Consider the following 23,474-nt stretch of genomic DNA (forward strand, 5'->3'; position numbering starts at 1 on the left):
GATAATAAGTCAATAAAGGGTACACTCAGCTTAGTGTTTTCACACTCAGCTTAGTGTGAAAACACTAAGCTAAAGTAGGCTGTAGTGGCTATAATAATACCTGACAAGGTAGATTTCAAGTCAAATGTATTACCAGAGTTAAAAAGGGTATTTTATAATTAAAGGAGGATCAATTATTCAAGAAGATCTAACAATCCTAAGTGTTTACCCACTAACAGAGCTATAAGATACTTGAAGAAAAATTGACAAAGCTAAAAATAGTAGACAAATCCATAATAAATGTTAAATATTTCAATAATACTCTTAGTAATTGATAGAGAAAGTGTAAAAAAATGAGTAAAGATACAGATATTTGACCAGTACTATCAACCAACTTAAGTTCTGTGGATCTAATTGTCCTAACTGACATCTAAAGGACACTGAAGCTTAAATATTCCTCTCAAGTGTACATAGTACATTAACTAACGTAATTAATAAGATGGACCATAAAAACAACTCTAAATTAGTATAATTTAAGCACAGTCTATTTTCTGACCCATGTTTCTTCCAAGTACTCTTTATTCTTTTGTGTAGATCCCTATTTCCATTTGGTTGTTACTTTCTTTTTGTCTGAAGAACAACATTTAACATTTTTTAGTATGGATCTCCTGGAGATAATTATCTCATATTTCATGTTATAAAAGATTTATTTTGTTTCCATTTTAAATGATATGTAACTAGGTATAGAATTCTACACTGGGGAGCACAGAGAAAAATGGAGCAGTAGTGGAAAAATGGAGCATAGAGAAAAATGGACCCTCAAACCTAAATGCAGGGAGAGAAGAAAAGGAGGGATAGAAAGAGCTTCAGCCTGTAATGCAGCTCTGACAAAGTATTGGCCAGGATGATCAGAGCCTCAGGACAAAGATGTCCCATTAAAGGAATCACATATTAGGCAGGAATATGTATCATAGCTCAAGTACCTGAACCATGTTCAGTCATTGGCTGGGAGTAGTCTGGGAAGAGTGTGGTTTGATAAAATGTTCTGGAAGATCCTTAAGTTATGGCAATTGGAGGCTCTCAAGTAACTTTACTCTTTCCAACACAGATTCTCTCTTGAAGAGAGTTCTGAGTGGAGCACTCCCCTGGCTGCCACAGAGACATCCTTATCCTGATATAGAGCATCTTTGATAAGGCTACAACAAATATCTTCTTTACGATGGAAGATCGAATACTTTCCCCTTGAGCTCAGGGACAAGACTGTCTGCTTTCTATTCAGCATTGTATCAGAAGTATATATATATATATATATATATATATATATATATACACACACACACACACACATATATATATTTATGCCATATATATGTATTATATATTAATATAAAGGTATATTACACCTGACTTTTGAAGGATGCAGTATTCTCTCGTATCTTTAAGGATAATAGTAGTATTTCTTCCCCATAAATAAATTGATTCTCTCAAGTTGCTTTGGTTTGTTTTCATATTATTTTCTTTCCTGGTGATCTTGATCAATCATCTTATGTATAAGATAGGGATACTAAAAAGCAAGGTCAGCTAACAGATGTGTGGGAATACTTGGCCTCTCTATCCCTACTGTAGACTGATCTTGCTGGCACTTATTGTAGAAAACACTGGTGATAATAATTTTTATTTATTTATTTTTTCATTTGCTTGGACTTCCCATATATTGTAGAGAAGATAATGTCCGTCTCCTGCCTTAAGTGTGAACACCTTTGTCCCAGTTGGAATACCAAATAGCAGAAAAAGCCCTTGGGTGTTCCTTAATCCTCATGTGATCGTCTCCCAAGCTTCAACTTTTCCTCCAAGAAAGATAATTTATATTTTACACTCTAGAGTATAATTCTGAGTCTTCTCTTAAGTAGGGAAGTTACAATCTCCTGCCTGCTTGGAATGGGGGGAGGATACTTGGGTATAATTTCTTCTCAATTAGACTTTCAACCAGTCCACCTGCTGTAAAGGTCACCTTCCTTTACCTTTCAGAGTTTACTGCCACCAATTAGTATGGCTTCTGGAAGCTCTATGGGGATAGGTTTACTTCATTCTTAAATTTCCCCACTGCTAAATTAAGGTTCTGTCTTCCCAAGCTTACTGCATGTAAGCAGAAGGCACTGCTATCTCTTTAATCCTTTTAGACACTTAGGCTATATGTATGTATACATGTGTGTGCAGTTTTTCTGTCATCCCATGATCTCATGCTCTTGGGTTTTACTTTGAGGTTTTAAATCCAATAGCTTGAGTTCTCCTGGTGCTTGTGACTGATGACTTTCACTTACTATGAACTTTGTAATTTCTGATTTTGAGCTTGTGAGCTCATCTTAATCTGGCCTCTTTTGATTTTCCCCTTTATAAATCCTACATGGACCAATGTGTCCCTCCAGAGCAATTTTGCATTTGATTTCTAGACTCCCTAGGATTTTCATGACACCAGGATCATTTTTTAATTGCTACTTTCTCAGCTTAGGATATCCCCATATTATGAGCATAGTGTAAATTCATGTTCAAACACATCAAAGTTGCAGGGCTACTCTTTTGATTTCTTGTGAGAATTGTTGCCCCACACAGAGTCATGACAAAGGCAAGCTTAATTTTCTCTGCTGGCAGATTTAGTTAGTTCCCTTACCACTAATACTAAAGGCCTTTGACAGAATCTACTCTATAGGAATTTGGTAGGCCTGAAAGCACAGTACTCAAACCATCACTATTTCAATAATTTCACAGAACTGTTGCTGTATCATCTTATTTACTTCTGTCTAGTGCTCAGTGCATTCTTCACTTCTGGCATTCAGAATGCCCCCGCTTTTTTTTTGCAAACTATTGCATAAATTTTTAAATCATTTTATCTATAATCTAGTTTTTCAGAACAAAAATAAATAATTGCAATTCTATTACTGAAGTCCACCACACAATTTAAGTAATGTTATAAAGAAACCATAATTTGTATTTCTTAATAGTGATATGTGTTCATCAAGATAAAGAACTTACTAAATAGGACTGGGGTGTATTTCCTTTTTCAGTATCCTTTATGAAAATCTCTAAGCTTTTAGTGCTACTATACTTGTTCACATCTCAATCAATCCTTTAGACCTATATTTACATTGGTTATTGGTTTGCTGCACTAGGCAAAGATTTTCTCAGTCCTCAAAAGAAACTCTGTTTTTCTCTATCTTCTCATCTACCAGGTGGAAATATTCTAATGCATCTTAAGTTATATCTTTTTGCTTGACATTTTGCTCCCAGCTTATCCTTTAGCGGATTCTCTGTAATAAACCGAGAAAATTTCTAGCTTTACCTACTTTCATGCACCTCCTTAGGAATTCAGCATTAGAGGTCTGGTTGATTTGTGAGGCTGTCTTTTTCAGTTGATGGTGAGGATGGCTCATAGTGACACTTTGAAGCTACTCAAGAAGCTGAATGTGACATCCATGGCAAGTCTGTGTTCACAGCACGAGAGATCTTGTGCTCAGCTCTGCTCTATTGACCCTTCACTCAATTTGTCCTTTCATGCTAGAAGCCATGATTCAGAAAGAGATACTGGCTTTCTCTGTTTTTCAAGTATCTACCACTTGCCAAATAATATACACAAGGCAAGTTTGCCCAGGAAGAAACTTGTATAATTTAATGACTGATTCATAACAGAAGTCACTATATTGTTAAGGGTTTTCTTCCAGGTGTATATTATAAAACACATCAGTTCATCAATTATGGTCAAGAAAGTGTGTGTGTATATATCTCCTTAGGAATTTACATATATATATATATAGCATGTGTGTGCGTGTTGATTTACTCCATGAATTCATATAGTTTCATGGGTTAAATATCATCAATATTCTGACATTTAAGAATTTATATTTCAAGCCTTATTCCCTCTCCACTCATACAATCCAACTGTCTATTCAATATTTACATCCAACTGTCCAATCAGTATGTGATAGAAAGCTCAAATTTTCTACTTTCAAAACTTACTGGCTTTATATCTCATTTTTTGTTCTATACCACTCTTCTCCATTTCAGGTGGTCCCATCCTTTCTGTTGCTCCGGTGAAAAATACTGAAGTTTTCCTTGACTCTTGTTTATCATAGTCCCATATCCAATCAGTCATTAACTCCTGTTTACATTTTGTCAACATATGTCTAAAATCTAAAACTTCTCAATACCCCCACTATCAGCACAAGATATTCAATTGTCTCTCACATGAATTATTGTAATAGCTTCCTAAGTGTTCTTAGTTTTACTTTTTCATGCTTCCCTCCTACTGCATATTATCAATACTTGAACCAGAGTAAATTTTTAATAAGTCAGATTATATTGCTGCTCTACTAAAAAGTCTATGGCTCCCTATGTCTCTAGTATAAAATAATAGCTAAGAACAATCTTACTATGTTGCCAGCATTATCACAATTTTACAAATGGAGTAACTAAAGCACAAAAGGGTCATTTTCTTGACCCATACTCTCTGGCTAATAATGGTAGTATATGATTTGAGGCCAGAAAGTCTTTTTGCAGAGTCTATGCTTCCAACCATGATAATATGTTATCTCTCAGTAGCAGGTACCTAAGAAGCCCTAAATGTTTGCACCCATTCTCTCCCTACTTCCCGCTGATTTCTCTTACTTCATTCTCCTTTTAGTTTCCCATTTGTTCAAACTGAACTTGATATTCCCCAAAGATTCCAGGCATAATTCTGCATCAGGCCCTCCTCCTGCACTGGCTCTTCCCTCCTACTAGAGCTTTCCTGTACCAGAAATTTATTTGGATCACACTCTTATTACATAACTTCACTCAAATGTTGCCTTCTCACTCAGACCTATCTTGCCTTTATTGAAAATTTCAACATCCCCCTCCCCTGGCCTTACACCACTATAGATCCACACAAAACCTATCACTATAGGTTTTGTCCATAAACCTATCACCCTCTAATTAGTTGCACTTAGTTTATTTTGGCGTCATGTAGAAAAAAACACAGAGGAAAATAAAATTACTAATTTAGGAAATAATAAAAGTTAAATTTTATGTCTCTTAATCACTTTTAATTTATGGGTAGCATTTTCCTTGAGTTTACTGTGAAATATTTACTAAGAATTCTAAATTGTGATAAGTGAAAACACTTGAATTTGTACTGCAAAGCTAAGGATAGACTGAGGTAGAAATTTCCAATTTTTTAAGGCTGACTTTAGCGACAAAATAAACTAAATATAATGAACGTTAACAATTGACATTTTTATTACCATTATCAGGCTCACTGTTATTTCTCCTCCAAACAGTTTTTACCATATATAATTCCTTTCATAAAAGATGAAAGCATTTTGAAAATAGGCTATTAACAAATATTTATTGAGCACTTCCTAAATCTTAATATGTTAAATAAGATCTCAGTCATCACAAATGTTTGAGGTTTTTTATCCCGTATTTTTATAAATAAGTAATTCAATTTACAGAGTTTAAATGTCTCACTGAAGTTTATCCAGTTAGTAAGTGACTTATCCAGAATATAAATTCAATATTTTCTTCCACTAGAGAATGAGCTCATTGCCCACTGACATCTCCAAATTTCTCCCACCCATTCTCATTACTGAGAAATGAAAACCCATGTGTACATATCAGTTAACCTAAGAATATTTATTACTGTGGCTAGTGTCATTTCACAATGTCCATTTTCCTGTTTTAAAATATTACCCTAAGTCTAATATAATTATTACCTTTTCTATTGATTTAACTGCTTCCCAGGAAATCAAATGTGTTTTTATGTACACTGACATAATTTATAAAGAAGAGATCAAATGCAGGGCAGTCTGTGCTGGCAGTCACACACACAATTACAGAAATGTAATTACTTCCTGCTCATTTTTATACACTTCTTATGCTCTGAAATTCTTTTGAGGTTGGTTTTTCCCCAGGTATATAGTTTATGGTCTCTGATATTCAAGGATGTTCTTTGTCAAACTATATCGTCTCAAGTAAGTTTACTTATGTGGATTGAAGTTTGTAAAGCAGAATGACTTTCAGCTTCCACATCATTTCTTGAATGCTACCATAAATTAGTTTGTGAAAGAGTTAAATATTTCCTGAACGGACTAATATCTAGATATTCATTTTTAGCATAAAAGAGACTCTCCATCCTTCCCTTGTATATTCTCTACTGATAGTTTGCATTTGAATTTACTTTATAACATCTGTGTAAATAAGATTTTTTAAATAACATTTGAAGAAAACATAGAGAATTGAGATTTAAGATTAACATGTTTCAACTACTTTTTAAAGTAGTTGAATAAGAAAGAAGCTGTAATATCTTCTTAAAAAATAATACTGAGAAACAGGCTAAAACATGTTGGATAACATTACAGGGAATGATATTCAGAACCAAATCAATATAAGACAGTTGTAAGGCCTCAAAAATATGTTTTTGTTAAGTTTTTTAAAAATTGTGAAAAAAGAAATAGTAAAACTCGAATATTAAATTAGCCATACAACTGCCTAACTTCAACTGACCTGTAATTTCCTTTTTTGTAACATGGAAATAATAATGCCTGCCTGTCCCTCCTCACAAAAATTTTACAACATCAAAGCTGTTGACAAATATGAAAATATAAACTACTATGGAGAAATCAAACCTCCTTAATCCATCTGTGCTGCCCTTTTTGATTTGGCCTACCCCTATATTACCATCCTCACCTCCAAACACATTCTATTCAACAAAGTAGGCTATTGTAATTTTATTATATTATGTACTGTTACCACAACCAGTTGGAAACTTTCACACCTTCTAGCCTGCACTCCTATTTCCCCATTGAAGGTGTTTCTTCATCTGAATTTATCTCTCTTCTACTCATTTCTGTAGCCTATTCTGTATCAGTCAGTGTACAGACAGGAGAACTAAAACATCTTCTGGATGTTTCAAGCACATAAACATTTAGTCACAAATTACTTTAGATGGCCTAAAATTGCAAAAAGGAAAAACGAAGATTTCATAGAAATGTGGAAGATGCTACCATCCTAGCTGGAGCCCACTAGTCTACCTTTTCATCTGGAGCCTCCCCTGTTGTACTGCCAATGGTGTTGCAGCCCACAGTTTCCTGGAGGTACCCAAATCTGCTGATTCTTCTACTGCAGTCAGAGTGAGAAATGACCCTTTCTCTTTTATATTCCCTTATTTCCTATCAGGGAATCCCAATAACAGCAACTGAGTAGAAAACAGCTGTTGAGGGAGTCTAGGCAGTGTGGGTTTTAGGTCCCCTGTGAAACTGTGGAGAGCTAAGGAGGATGGGAACAGAACTTGGGACCAATATACAATATCTGTCAGAGTGCCTGTACTAATTGTCTAGGGCTGTTGTTACAAAGTATTACAGACTGTATGGCCTTAAACAACAGAAATGTATTTTCTCACCATTCTGAAGACCAAAATTTCAAAACCGAAGTGTCGGCAGGGTTAGTTCTTTCTGAGAGCTGTGAGGGAAGTTTCTGTTCTAGAGCTTTCTCCTTGACCTGTAGATGGCTGTCTTCTTCCTATGTCTCTTCACATTATCTTCCCTCTGTGTGTGTATGTCCAACTTTTCCCTTCTATGTTGGATTAGGGCCCACCCTAATGACCTCATTTTAATTTTATCAAGTCTATAAAGATCCTATCTCCAGATCAAGTCACATTCTGAGATACTGGAGTTTAGGACTTCAACATATGAATTTTAGGGAAACATAATTCAACCCATAAGAGTGTCCTAATATGGCAACTACATAAATGATTCATAGCCCATATGGGAATTTATTGAACTTTTCTATTTGTATGTTTTTTCCCACTACTCTAGGAGGAATCTTGTTTTCTCTTTTAACTTTGTCTAGTAGCTAGCTGCTTGGCACATCAGAGTCTCAATATACATCAGCTGGTCAATCGTTATAGATTAATGGAGCTAAACATTTAATGTTACATTAAAGGCTTCCAAAACTAGAAGTCAGTTTGCATTTCAAAATTATTCAACATTGCTTTCCTATGTTGACTCCTCCATTAATTTGCTCACTATCAATCTATTGATATTCTATACATCAGACACCGATTTTACAAGACACTGAAATATTACACACTGAAGATAGAAATTCAGATAAATGTGTTACTCCTTCAGAAAGCTGATATTCAACAGGAAGACAGAACTAAATCAACAATATTCTCAAAGCTTAATAACTGCTCTTAGATAAATCCCATGCTCTGGGAGTAAAGGTGCACTGATTAGAGAGCTGATCTTTCTACAGTACTCATTTCAACTCCCAAATATTGATCATGATGCTCATCCCACCACTAACACCCTCCACATTACTCTCTACCTATCTAATATATATCCATCAATACTTAAGTTATTTGTCCCTCCATCTCTATAAACTAATACATGCTAAGTTCCCTACCACAGTGCCTGAAACTTTCTTTCTACATTTCTCTCCATTCCTCTCTCCTGTCTTCCATTCTGCTTCATCCTCTCTTCCTCTATTTCTTTCATTTATCACTTCATTTCAGCAAATTCATAACAATTACATCCAGCTTTGCTAAAACCTGACATACATGTTGATTAAAATTAATGTGCTATCCAAAATAATGCCATCAAAACCACAAGCCTTTGGGGAAAATGGAATTTAGATTTATATCTGAATATTTATAATCAGAATTTTATAGTGTATTTTCTTTTATGCCTTGTATAGTAAGACTTGCATATATACATTTATTTTTAATGTCAGTAATTAACTCATTGAGTCCTTTTCTTGCATTATTTTTTTTTATTTTTTCGGTACACGGGCCTCTCACCGCTGCGGCCTCTCCCGTTGCGGAGCACAGGCTCCGGATGCACAGGCCCAGTGGCCACGGCCCAGGGGCTCAGCCGCTCCGCGGCAGGCGGGACCCTCCAGGACCGGGGCACGAACCCGCATTCCCTGCATCGGCAGGCGGACTCTCAACCACTGCACCACTAGGGAAGCCCTTCTTGCATTATTTAATCAATCTCTTTTAATACGAATACTAATTTTAAAATTCTATAACCATATGTGTCCATTACATTACATTAAATTGTATTGTTCTGAAATGCTCTTTTTGTACAGATTTGAGAAAACTCATTTCTGGTCACAATTCTTTCCTCCCAGAGTAAGCCACCTAGAATGCACAGTGCCCATATTATTTTGTCCATGTGCTATTATCTTTCGTATATGCATATTGGATAAATCTGAAAGCAAAGTATCAATAAATTGAGAAAAAGTAAATTATGTTTGTTAAGAGGATTGGCATTCATCACTGCTGTCATCACCATCACTGTTATATAGTTATCCAGACAGACAGAATCCACCTAAAATTTGTAAGGATGCAAGACACAGAGAAGATATCATAGATTCCAATACCTTTGTGAAACACTGAAAAGGGTAGCCAAATATCATAAAGCATGCCCTTTACTTTATGCCAATGGGGACAGAAATATTCTAATATACATGATTTACTTGTGGAAAAGTTCCAGACTACATATAAAAACAAATGATTACGGCTTCCCTGGTGGCGCAGTGGTTGAGAGTCTGCCTGCCTATGCAGGGGACACGGGTTCGTGCCCCGGTCTGGGAAGATCCCACATGCCGCGGAGCGGCTGGGCCCGTGAGCCATGGCCGCGGAGCCTGTGCTCTGCAACGGGAGAGGCCACAACAGTGAGAGGCCTGCGTACTGCCAAAAAAACAAAAAACAAGTGATTAATTTATTTTTAAAAATCTGAGACATTGGACTTGAAATCATGAATAAAATCACAAAACTATCCATTAAAACATAAACATAGTAATATGTTGTCTTTCAGATAGAGATGGAGATAGATGACCAATATCAAGGCTAAATGTAAACACATATGATCTTTTGAATTAATATAATGTGATATTGAATTAATCATAATATTCAAATAGTATAACATTGAACTCCATTATGAAGAAATATTTAACCAAATTATTGAGAAATTTGGAATGCCAATTGTTCAATTGTTTTCTTGTGCCATGTGTTTATGCTACATATGAGAGGGCTTTGCATTTAGGTATGAAAAAATGACTTGAAAAATGCCCACTAAGATTTTACAAAAAAATATATTGTACTTAGGTCCCTGTGCATGAATCTGTGTGTAGGTCTGTGTGTGTGTGTGTGTGCACGTGCCCATACACTTACACACTTGTCTGGCATTTCCTATTATGTCAGAATTCAGAGTAACCCAAACATCTAATAGAACAATTTGTTACCTTGGTAGAATATAAAAGCATTAATGCTCATTCTTAGCTTTTTTTGATTTGTATTAATGCTTATTCTAAATATTTATATTAAACTTTTACAGCATTTTTCTACTCTTTAAATAGCTAAAATATAGCCAATTAATACTTTACACAGAATTAAAAATTTATAATATTTAATATAGTCTAGTATTTGTACCCTGTGTTTTTATTTTATAGGCATCTGTTATTTTCTTATTTTGTTCAAATATTATTTTGATTCATATTTATTCTTTAAAATTTGAAAGCAATACCCAAATACATTTGTTGAAATATATACTTCTCATAATTTTTAATAATTTTGATTAATATTGAGTTACTTCAGAGCTAAGTAAGATTTTTTATATACAGTCCTGTTACTCTTTTAAGTTTCCATTCAATAATTAGAATTCTCCAGTTTTGATATCAACTCAATGTATAACAAAGACACACTGCTGGTAAAATAAATTTTTGTTTGTTTCCAACTGACCATTCCTCTCTTTGACATCCTGAGGAGTTATACTTCTATATCCTCTGGCTATTTCTCCTCAAAGATTTTACCCACACCTGGGTGCCAATGGCGTAAAATTTACCATAAATCTACATCATGTTAGGATTGTCTAAATTTCAGTACTCAAATACATTTAGAATAATAAATCACTGTTAGGTATGTGATATATATGAGACATAAGCTAACTTATCCTTCTTTTCTTAAAAGGAGTGCTTGCAAAAAAATATATAGATCAATGGAACAGGACAGAAAGCCCAGAGATAAACCCACGCACATATGCTCACCTTATCTTTGATAAAGGAGGCAAGAATATATACAATGGAGAAAAGACAGCCTCTTCAATAAGTGGTGCTGGGAAAACTGGACAGTTACATGTAAAAGAATGAAATCAAAACACTCTCTAACACCATACACAAAAATAAACTCAAAATGGATTAAAGACATAAATGTAAGGCCAGACACTATCAAACTCTTAGAGGAAAACATAGGCAGAACATTCTATGACATAAATCACAGCAAGATCCTTTTTGATCCACCTCCTAGAGAAATGGAAATAAAAACAAAAATAAACAAATGAGATCTAATGAAACTTAAAAGCTTTTGCACAGCAAAGGAAACGATAAACAAGACCAAAAGACAACCCTCAGAATGGGAGAAAATATTTGCAGATGAAGGAACTGACAAAGGATTAATCTCCAAAATTTACAAGCAGCCCATGCAGCTCAATACCAAGAAAACAAACAACCCAATCCAAAAATGGGCAGAAGACCTAAATAGACATTTCTCCAAAGAAGATATACAGATTGCCAACAAACACATGCAAGAATTCTCAACATCATTAATCATTAGAGAAATGCAAGTCAAAACTACAATGCAATATCATCTCACACTGGTTAGAATGGCCAACATCAAAAAATCTACAAACAATAAATGCTGGAGAGGGTGTGGAGAAAAGGGAACCCTCATACACTGTAGGTGGGAATGTAAATTGATATAGCCACTATGGAGAACAGTATGGAAGTTCCTTAAAAAACTACAAATAGGGTTTCCCTTGTTGCATAGTGGTTGAGAGTCCGCCTGCCGATGCCGGGGACACGGGTTCGTGCCCCGGTCTGGGAATATCCCACATGCCGTGGAGCGGCTAGGCCCATGAGCCACGGCCACTGAGCCTGCGCATCCGGAGCCTGTGCTCCGCAACAGGAGAGGCCACAACAGTGAGAGGCCGGCGTACCGCAAAAAAACAAAAAACAAACAAAAAGAAAACTACAAATAGAACTACCATACGACCCAGCAATCCCACTACTGCGCCTATACCCTGAGAAAACCATAATTCAAAAAGAGTCATGTACCACAATGTTCATCGCAGCTCTATTTACAATAGCCAGGACATGGAAGCAACCTAAATGTCCATCAACAGATGAATGGATAAAGAAGATGTGGCACATATATACAATGGACTATTAGCCATAAAAAGAAATGAAATTGAGTTATTTGTAGTGAGGTGGATGGACCTAGAGTCTGTCATATAGACTGAAGTAAGTCAGAAAGAGAAAAACAAATACCGTATGGTAACACATATATATAAAACGTCATGAAGAACCTAGGGGCAAGACGGGAATAAAGACGCAGACCTACTAGAGAATGGACTTGAGGACACGGGGAGGGGGAAGGGTAAGCTGGGACAAAGTGAGAGAGTGGTAGCGTATATATGGACATATACACTACCAAATGTAAAACAGATAGCTAGTGGGAAGCAGTCACATAGCACAGGAAGATCAGCTCGTGCTTTGTGACCAGCTAGAAGGGTGGGAGAAGGAGGGTGGGAGGGAGGGAGACAGAAGAGAGAAGAGATATGGGGATATATGTATATGTATAACTGATTCACTTTGTTATAAAGCAGAAACTAACACACCATTGTAAAGCAATTATACTCCAATAAAAATGTTTAAAAAAAGGAAAAACAAAAAAGGAGTGCTTGTAATATCTAATTATGCTCTTTAAAGAAAGATCAATCTGCCACAAGTAGTATAGTTGCAAGGCTTAGCTTCTTAAAAACATTAACGTGAAATAACATAATTCTTTCAAACTGAGCTTTTCTTACTTTTACCAGCATGCTACACAAAATGATTTCTTACTTTTACCAGCGTGTTAGACAAATTTAACAAATAAATGACATTTTAATGCAAAAAGAAGAAATGTATTGGTTTAAATTATCATATTTATAAAACCATCAGAACAAATAAATACACTCACTTAAAATTATTTGAGGGATTAAGTAAGAACCTTAAATATGTTATTAAGTAGGAAACCAATATTTTAACAATAAAGGATAATGTAGTTTGCCTACTGTGTACTGTTCTGGGTTATTCTGACATTTCAAATATACATACATATATTTATGTATGTATATATATGTTTCTGTTTGACTGCGGTGTAAAATCTATGAATTAACATGAAGATTTTTGAAAAGAATGATTACTTTTTAACACATTTCTTTCTACTACTCTATAACTGAGTTGATTTTTTTCCCCATAAACACCCCCTCACTGAATACAGAGAAAAAGAAGCAAAGAAATAAAAGCATAAAGCAAAAATCTGGTTTAATCTCACTGTTCTAGTTTTCTAGGGCTGCTGTAACAAATTACCACATATTTAGTGGATTAAAAGAACACAAACTTTCTTACCTTTCTGTAGCTTGGACTTTTCCTGGGCTAAATCCAAGGTACTAGCGGGGCTGTGTTCCTTTCTGGAGATTCTAGGGGAGAGACCTTTTAGGGTTGGTGGAGTCCTCACCTCACATCACTCTGATCTTTCATGCAAATGTTGATTGAACTGATGACCCCGAGTTATCACGGAAATAAGTGGATAAACCTAAATACAATCTAACAGCACAAAAGAGTAATAATAAAATATATCAAAAATTAGAATGCATTAAAACAAAAGGAAGAAGAAAAAGTAGCAAAAGAAATTTAATACATCAGCATTGCTTGAGAAGCAGTAAAAGAGCTAATAAGTCATGGTACATGTGTAACTGCTACTTGTGTAAAAGTAACAAGCTAATACAAGGGAAAATGGAATTTGAAGAAATCTCAAAGGAAGAAAGAAGAGCAAAAGGAACATAACAAGGTGGGAGAAATAGTAAACAAGGAGTAAATGGTCTATAAGAAAATACATTAACTGTAAATACTCAAATAAAAGGACAAGGATTATTGAAACAAACAAAAAACCTAATTCTATGCCACCTACAAGAGACAAGAGTCAGATTGAAAATGAAAGGATTCAAAGGTTATGTCATAACAACAGTAAGTAAAATTGAAGAAGATTTTTTAATGTTAATATAGATTTCAAAGCAAAAGTATCACTGGCGATAAGGCAGGATAATAAAACCCACTGTTACTTTACAAGGAATATATTATAAATCTAAACTTCAATGCAATATATGAAGGGAAATTCCAAAAATCTAAGTAGAAATAGAAAAATCTAAATTACCTAGATCAGTAACATAGAACCACAACAACAAATCAGCAGATTATAGAATATCTGAATACCATCATTAAAAACTTTGGCCTAAATTTACATAAAACACTGCACCAACAATGATGGAATATATATATTATGCAGAAATTTTTAGGTGCACATGGCACATTTATAAAATTGAATATACTCTGGTTATAAAACAAGACTCCGAATAAGCAAGAAATTTAAACCTATATAACCAATATTTTAGCAAACAGTTGGATATTAAAGACATACTTCTGATCATTATGTAGGTCAAAGATAAAGTTGCCATGGGAATTAGAATTTTACTAATTCAATGATAATGAAAATATGCCATAACAAAACCTGTGGGTTGCAAATAAAGCTGTGGTCACAGAGAAGTTTATGTATTCCAATTATACTCTCTAAATGTAAAAGGGAAAGGAATAAAGCAACTAGAAGATAACCTATCACCCTGAGGTAGGCAGCTCCTGAACTGTACCTGTTGGGGAAGGCAGGGCAGAACTTCAGGAGGCCAGCTGAGAGCACGGTGAACACCATGTCAGGAGCAGTCTCCAAGAAAGAGAATTTAATGTACAAAGGGATGACTAAAATATATTTAAGAGCTAGCACCCTGACCCCTCTTAAGGATGACTTATGTTGCTGGGGAAAAAATAAGTGCTCGATGTAGAAGGTGAATAGCTTTATAATTCCCAGGAGAATCTTGGTACCAGGACCACACAAGAAAGAACTTGGAGTCCCCGTGGCTAATCCAGCAGAGATAAAAGGAGAAACAGAGATGCGAGAGAAAATAAAGGGAACTCTTGGTGCAATTTGGTGCTGCTGCAGGCCCAAGTCCAGGTACGTGCTCTCTATCTCCATATCTTAAATAAAAGCCACCATGTTCCTCAGTCTTTCAGGTACTTAGAATTTCTCTTTAGAACCTGAAAATGGGGTCAGGTTTCCTGTCTGCATCGCTAGAGTACAAAATAGAGGCAGGATGTTTGAAATAGTTCTCCATCTGGCAGAGGAGGCCTTGAAGCTGTGAGCCACTCACTGCAAACCAGCAGGACATGAAAGATTCTTGAGCAGATCTGAAGCTACTGGGAGGCCTTTGAGGAGTTAAATCCCATAGTAAATACTGTACTTTCAATGGCCCCTTCTCCCTCTCTGTCCAGTCTTCCTCCACTGCCGTGGGGGCCCAAAGGGGTTAAATGAGCACTCTTTGACTTGTACTTGGTGGTCCCAGAACTTGACGTGGGCTTGGAGACTTCCAGGAAAAGTCTGCCTTCCATCTACTGGCTTGGGTTTCTTGGGCTCTCTGCTCCAGGCTAATCCCTTCAACCTGCTTTTCCCATTTCTGCCAATAATCCCCCTCTCCAGACCTTCCTAATGCTCTTCTGGGGCGGGGGGAGACCTACTGAGGGCAATGCTTATTTCTAGAGGGAGAGGTGACCACATGACTTCACACTGGTCGTCCCCTTGATTATTCAGTTTCTGTCTAGATTAGTCGTGGGTGTTTGTGCACCCCAGTCTCACCCCCAGGAGGCTTTAGAACACTGTCCTTATCTCAGCACTGAGCCTCTATCTAGCCCCCTTCCCTCTCTCTCCTTACCCATCTTTACCCACAGACTCGCAGGCTTTCTGGACCTCTGAGGAAGATAAGCACTTCACAGAGCCTCTGCTACAGAACCAAACATATTGAAATGACTCTTTACGAAGATACTGAAACAATAGAAAATGAATATATGACGATTGTTTCTCCTGAGGATTCAGTTACATAGGGGGCCTTTAGCAATCTTTGATTGATAAATCTAACCTTTCCTTCCTTGGCAATAGTTGATCACACTGTGAGGAAAACAAGTTGGAGAATGGAAAAATAATATTTGGATTTCAATGAAATAATAAAGATGCAGGGGCTATCTTTGACTTTTGCAAGGTGAGAAGACAGTTTACATTTTGATTATTTGATGGCAGGAATCCCTTTTAAAACAGGGCCAGTCTGCATGATGCATTTAAAAATCAACCTTTTCAAATATAGCCATAACCCCCACAAGATTTCTTGATATCTCTGGGGTCAAATAAACCATCACATCTCACAGTGGTGCCCTGTATATGAAAGTGATAAACATAACCTGGAAGCACGGCAGTGGCTAAAAATACGGAGCTGGCAGCCATTTGTTGAAATTATTTTTTGCTTTTAATTCATCGCATAAAATGCTAATGTCCAAATTCAGGCAGGTAGATCTTACCAACCATCAAGAGCTTCAACCCTGCTAACAGCTAAGTATGCACTTTTAAACCCTACTTTGACTGCTCCAGAAACTTACTAGGTTTCTTTAATACCTCTGTTACTATTTCCTTTGTGTCATTTTGTTTTTCTTTAAAAACACAGCTGTGCGATCTTGGGGAAGTTATATTATTTCCTTGAGACTTGGTTGCCTTCTCTGTGCATATCTGGGTATAATTTTAGTATTGCTCAATAAAATTTTTGTTGATAATGAAAATATTCTATATCTGTACTATGTAAAGCAGTATTCAACAGCTACATGGAGCTAACAAACATCTTTGAAACATGGCAAATGCAAATGAGGAACTGAATTTTTAATCTTATTTTTAAATTTGTTTAAATATAAATAATGCCACATGGCTAGCATCTGTTGACAGTACAGATCTACATAATATTTTAAGGACGCTCTCCACTCAAAAACTCTACCATTCATTAACTCAACCTAAATATTTTTGCCCTCTGACAAACAGAAAATAATTTATGCTTCCCTTGAAATTATCTGTCAAGACCTTTATCAGTTTGGGGACATTATATTCTTAAAATTCACTTTGCTTTATGAAACTTTCATAATGTTGGAGTTCCCTGCCCTTGGTACCACCTTTGTGATGATGAGAAATATTGTGGATGATCAAGGACCATTTCAAGAGATCATGGAGAGAAACCTCCTTCTGGATTTAATTTCATTATGAGGATGTCAAAATGCTAAATTACTTAAAATAAAACCCATACCGTTTTTATGCTAAGTTATATTCTACATGCAGCTGGAAAAATGTTAAAAAGATTTTTAAAGAACTGCGCATCTGTTTTTGAAGCTGATTTGCCTGTTCAAGGCTTGCTAGCACTTTATCCATCTCAGTACTATTTCACTTAGTAAACAAATGCAGTTGCCATAATTGCTGCATATGTGTCTGTATTCCTTTCTAGGCTATATGTTTTTGAAGTTAGAAACTATATTTATAGCACAGCCCCTATGTATAGCACAATATCCATTGCTAATTCAGATTGTGTTTTAAGATATGAGACAAAATTTAAGACTTTTATTATAGTCATAAACATCTAGCAAACCAACCAGAAAATAAAAACTAATTTTCAATTGGTTGGCCAAGAACAAAAAAGAGAGGAATACCTAGTGCAAAATCATATCTCTAATAACTACTGTTGGATTTAGAGCACACACATGCTAAACTTATTTTAAAATATCTTCTCATCAAAGATTTGAGGTTGGACTGGAAAATATTATATCAAAAGTGAAAATAATTATGTGGTCTGACCAGCGTGGATCATACAATGTAAGTGTATACAATATATAAAGTAGATAAACTACGAGGTCCTACTGTATAGCACAGGCAACTATATTCAACACCCTGTAATAACCTGTAAAGGAAAAGGATCTGAAAAAAGAAATATATATATCTGAATCACTTGGCTGTACACCTGAAACACAACATTGTCAATCAACTATACTTCAAGTAAAACAAAACAAAACAAAACAAAGTAAGTGTAAAGGGAAGTATAGTTTTATAAATTCACCTCTGATATCCAATGGACCAACTGAAAGACAACAGAAAGTACAACTTTCTAGGAGACAGGACATGGCCAGCAAACCAGGCCGTTACCCTTGGTAACGGTCATACCTGCCAAAAAATATACAGACCAGCCTGCATTCATGAATTCATAGGAATTCTTCATTTATCTGGCATTATTAGGCAATGAAGTATTGTATGTTAGGAAAAGTTTTTTTTTAATGACAAATTGAAGAGGAGTTATTTTAACCTTCACTCGGTAATTTTTTTCTAAAATTAAAAAATGTATCCACTGGTGTATCTAATGTTTCCGTGATAACTCGGGGTCATCAGTTCAATCAACGTTTGCATGAATAATGCAAATGGAAACAAGACAGGCATGCTTACTGAAACTGAAAATGACATGGCACTGGCTGGAGTAACTGATGAGAGAGCAAGAAAAAAACAAAAATGAAAACAAACCATGATCAAGAAACAATCAGTCAAGTTCTGACTTTCTGTACTTAGTTTCAAAAAGAGATACCACAAATCCCAGCGAGAGACTCCAGCATCATTAGCTGTCTTCCTCCTTTGTTTCCACCTTCCTTTCCTTTTCCTTCTACCCTAGACAGTTCCAGGAAGTGTTTATAGCTCCTTGCAAAACAAATTCTAATACTTGCTTTCTCTCACACAAACTTCACAGTATCTCCATGTGATAAATAGAGTGGAGGTAAAAGACAATTCATCACAGGCACATCTCCTATGAAAATAGAATTAGAAACTAGCTTCTAAACATGCAGAGAGAAGTGCGTGGTGTCAGGCACTAATTGCCTTGCGAATTCCTCTCCATCTCTAATAGACGTTCTTCTTTACCAAGATCCCTTTTTATTGGTGTCCTATTCCAGACTGCTCCACTTCGCCCATCCTCATCCTGTAAAATACATTCACACTCTTTTGTGACCCTACTTATTTGCCCATTAAATAATCAATCATAGAACTGTCAGAATTAAATATAGAGTGAAATTAAAATACTGGAGTCACTTGGAGGGTTTAAGCAGCTCCACCAGAAAATACTGGGCATGGATTTAAAAGAGGCTGCGTGGGACTTGCTCTTGTCCAAGTTCTTTCTCAAGAAGTATCTGAAATAAGCCTAAATTCAGAGTTAATCAGACTGGCCTGCTTTCTCAGGTGGACTGGAATTCATTGATCTTTCCCCTCAACTCCCTGATGTCAGTGGCACTTTCTGGAGATGAGGTGGACTTCTCTGACTACTGCAGAAGCTCAGTTCCCCCCGGGTCCGCTCCCTGTCTGAATCCCACACTGGAGGCCAGATGCCAGCCTTCCCAGAATATTCGTGGTCTCCTTTCAGTTTCTGACTGCTCAGATTGAGTTCCTGTAGACTCTTTCTCAGCTTGAAACCTGATCTTCCACTCCTTTCCCTGACCTCGATGGTTACCTTCCTACTTTAAGCCTCAGGTGCTTTAGCTATAAATTGATATATTTGCCCTTAATTCTAAAGTCTTCTTTCTAAAGCTCTACAATGTGTGGCTCCTTGAAAATGTTTCTCTTTGCTGGTTTTAATTTTGTAGAGAATTAAAAGCACAGCTACTCTAAAAGACAGTAAATTGCATGGGATAAGGAAAGTGTGCTTTTGTAGTTAGATTAACAGGGATGGAAGACGACATAGTATGTTTTAAGATACTCATGATCCGTTCTCGTGAGAGTCAGGGGAAGAAGGGGAAGAGAGTTAATAAAATACCAAACGATTGTGACAAATTAAGTTCACCAAGATGTAGGTGATTAGTTACTACTTGAATAAACCACACAAATCCAATTCAAGTTTTCCTTTATTTTTCTAAGAAGGATCCCAGTGAACTGAGTCCCATGTTCAGTAACTCCACGTTCAATGGCTTAGTCTTTAAAAACTGTTATGTTGCTGGAAGAAGAAATATTGCCCATCAGTCCTAATTGATGTTTACCTATCATGCACATTTCAAATAAATTTATTACATTGCCTGATCTCAGTGTAATACATTCCAAAGGGGCAAAGAGCACACGAAAAGTTATGGAGTCTCCATCTTCTACACTGAAGTGTGCAATAAACTACATATTATTTGGCCGTGAAATTCACAAGCCATAGAAACCACGCCATTAGCAATGTATACAGTGGTAAACAGCAGGTAATGAGAATGATATAAAACAAAACAGACTGTGTATTTTGGCACTGCTGCCAATAAAACAATCATTAAATGCATTCATATGCATCTACGCTACGTAAGCTCTTTAGGGCAATTGCTATGAGTTCTACATACCTGTCAGGATATTATATATAGCCCAGTTTCTACAGCCTTTATTCAAAGATGCTGAGAAAGGGTTACTCTGGGTAAATTCAGACCTTTTCTCAATATAGAATTTGGTCAACATGCATTCTGAACAGCAAAATTTCACAGTGCTTTCAATTTTCCTACACTAATTGCCACCTCAACAAATGCAGGATTAAGTATAATGGATTATAAGAAGTTAGAAAGGAAAGATGGAAGAAAAGAAGGAAGGTAGAAAAAAGGTGGGTATGGAGTACTTCAACATTTACATAGAGTGGACTAAAACTAAACTGAGGTTTCCCTGAACTATTAGCATATGCTATAGAAACTTAAATGAAAAAATTTAAAAAACCCAGCAAGGGAAACTCAAAGATTCTTTGTTTTTTCACTTTACTGCATATACACGTCCATCTTCACCAATCTATATGCTTATATCCAACACGAGAGCATTGTTTTGCAAGGCTATTTGGGTTCTATCAGCATGTAAAGGTCGGACAACTCAACTTTAGCAGAGTCAGCCTTCAGGTGAATAATTGCTTCTTTCAGGTTGTGAGCATTTGATTTTTCCAGAAATGTTTCCCAAAAAATGAAAATTAAAAGAGTCCTAGGACAGCGTCCTTTAGAAGTTTTATAGTATCAAGGTTTTTGGAGGAAGAGTATCCTTGTCCATTATCAACACAATGATTCCAAGCAGATCAATTAATGCTGAGAATATTATATAACAGAACTCACTTCACCTCCATTATACTGACAATGATCTTCCTTACTTCAACCTTGTGCTTCTTAGTAAAGTTGAAAATACTGAGCCAAGAACAGACAGTGACAATGCCAGGGACTCAGATGTACCTATAGGTGCCTTCAGACAACATCAGCCACCCAGGCTAAAGTCCTGGTTTAAAACATCCCAACATGAATGCATCTCAAAAATCATATGCTGAGCAAGTGAAGCCAGATCAAAAGGGCACCTACTGTATTATTCAACTTACATGAAATTCTAAACTGGGCAAAAGTCATCTCTAAAGATAAAAAACAGATCTGTGGTTGCCTTGGGGTGGGAGATGGGGATAATTTTGCAAAAGCCTAGGAGGAAACTTTCTAGGGTTTCAGGATTGTTATCTATCTTTATGGGGGTGGTAGTTAAACAAATGTATACATTAATTAAAAGTCACTGAACCGTTGACTAAAAATGTCTGCATTTTATTGTATGTAAATGATACCTTAATAAGGTTGATTACAAAATGAACCAAAACCAAAATAAAACAGAAGAAAAACCTCTCAAGACCTCAAAGGAAATACACTGTTTTCTTCCAGGGTACCAGATTGGAAATGAGGCATTGGTCTGTTCTACCCTCAGATTATCTCTAGGATTATCTAGTCTATTTTAAAGCACTAGCGTCCCCTATCAGGAAAACTCACCCCATGTTTAATTACTTTGATTTCTTCTCTGCCTCTTCTCCCAACACAGTGAAGTCATTCACGGAAGGAAAACCAGCTTTTGCCAAATTTGCATCATCATATATTCTTTCCAAAGCTATTATTTATGGAATAAAATTTGGCTACACTATGTAAAAATCTAGCTTTCTGAGCCTTACAAATCTTAACAGTTAACCTATTGTCTCCACTGGAATTTGGAAAAAAATTATTTTGAAAAGGAATAGCTGAGACTTGACATTTTTTGTGTGTGTGATTTTCTCTTCCCCTGAGAGAAGTGAGTAGGAATGAGAAACACATACATAAAGAAAAAAAAATTATCTTGCTGCCTTTGCATGGTTATAATTTATAGGAGGCCCTTTTCAACAATAATTTATTATCAGAATCAATAATATATAATCTCCATGAAGGCCAGGCCAGGATATTTGTCTCTTTTTCAGCAGATTGCAATACAAACCACATTCATGGATATGCTTCTTGATGATCTTTGTAATACTGTAACAGTTGACCATTTCCTCATGCCTCTTCACCTTAACTTCAACCTGGTTTTTCACCAATGACCTCACATTTCCTTCTCTATCACTTGGTTGTGGGCCTCTTTTCCAACTCCAACTCCAACTCGCATTTCACTCTGGCACCAAAGGACTCACACCTTCCTGCTTTTTAGTGATACCTCAAGGTCATTACCATATTGTGATCACCCTGAAGAATAGCCAGACAATTGTTATTTCAGAGCCATCTGACAGTTTGTAGCTCTAAAAATTAACTAAGGACCGCATTTGTCAAAAATATCCTAGTTTAAGATTTTGGTAATACAGCAACAGTAATTCCAAAGTCATTTATGACAATCGGTGTGGGAAGCACCCTCCTTCAGGAAGATCCTTTGCCATACAATACTCTTTCCCTGTCTGGTAATAAGGAAGCACGGCTGTAGAAAGTAACCTTTTGTGGAAAGAAATACTTGGCTTAGAGAAGGCTTGAAGTTCATACATTTTTCTTGAATTAGATTCCCCATTAATTACTTTATCCACAAAGAGATAATTATCAGAGTTATGTAAGCAATTAAGGAGATGCTACTCCACATTCTTTCAGCTTGTTGACCTTTCTCACTTTATTTCATGTGGCCATCTGAAACATCAGTGATTTACATGTCTTTCTTTCTTTCTTTCTTTTTTAACAGATTTCTGTGTGTGTGTGTCCCCATGATGAAAACATCATTAAAATAAAATATCATGAATACACTCTTAAGAAGCAGAGTCTACTGAAAGTCCTAGAAAATATGAAAGCACTAATATTCATGGACAACTCTACACTCTGAAAGTTACTCCAAATTTTGTTGATCTCTCTTTTGTCTAGGAGTTTTTCAAATTTTCTACCATGATCATTTGTTAGTTTTATAATTACATAATAAAGGCATTACATCATACAATCTTTTGTTATCCATTGCAGTTTTAAAACTATTCCTTTCCTTGTCCTCAGCAGATATGTCATAGATTATTAGTACATAAGCAAAGACTTTCAACGTAACAGTACTTTATAGTGAGAAGAGCTATACTGAGCTATCTCTATCCTAAGACAATGCACTAGGAAAGCACTAGGAATTCTTAAGCACTAGGAATACAGAGACGATCAAGGGGCAAGTTCCTTGCCTTTGAGTATACATGATCATTATAGCAAATGCT

At 36.0% G+C, this 23,474-nt stretch overlaps 1 long non-coding RNA gene across 1 annotated transcript; it reads left to right on the top strand.

The window, feature by feature from the left end:
• Positions 1-14,577: 14,577 nt before the first annotated feature.
• On the top strand, positions 14,578-23,221 carry LOC137210187 (uncharacterized). Its single transcript, XR_010936323.1, has 2 exons — positions 14,578-15,109; positions 22,973-23,221. It is a non-coding gene; the product is annotated as an uncharacterized lncRNA (long non-coding RNA).
• The last annotated feature ends 253 nt before the right edge of the window (positions 23,222-23,474 follow it).

The sequence above is a fragment of the Pseudorca crassidens genome, chromosome 17, assembly GCF_039906515.1.
Source record: "Pseudorca crassidens isolate mPseCra1 chromosome 17, mPseCra1.hap1, whole genome shotgun sequence".
NCBI lineage: Eukaryota > Metazoa > Chordata > Mammalia > Artiodactyla > Delphinidae > Pseudorca > Pseudorca crassidens.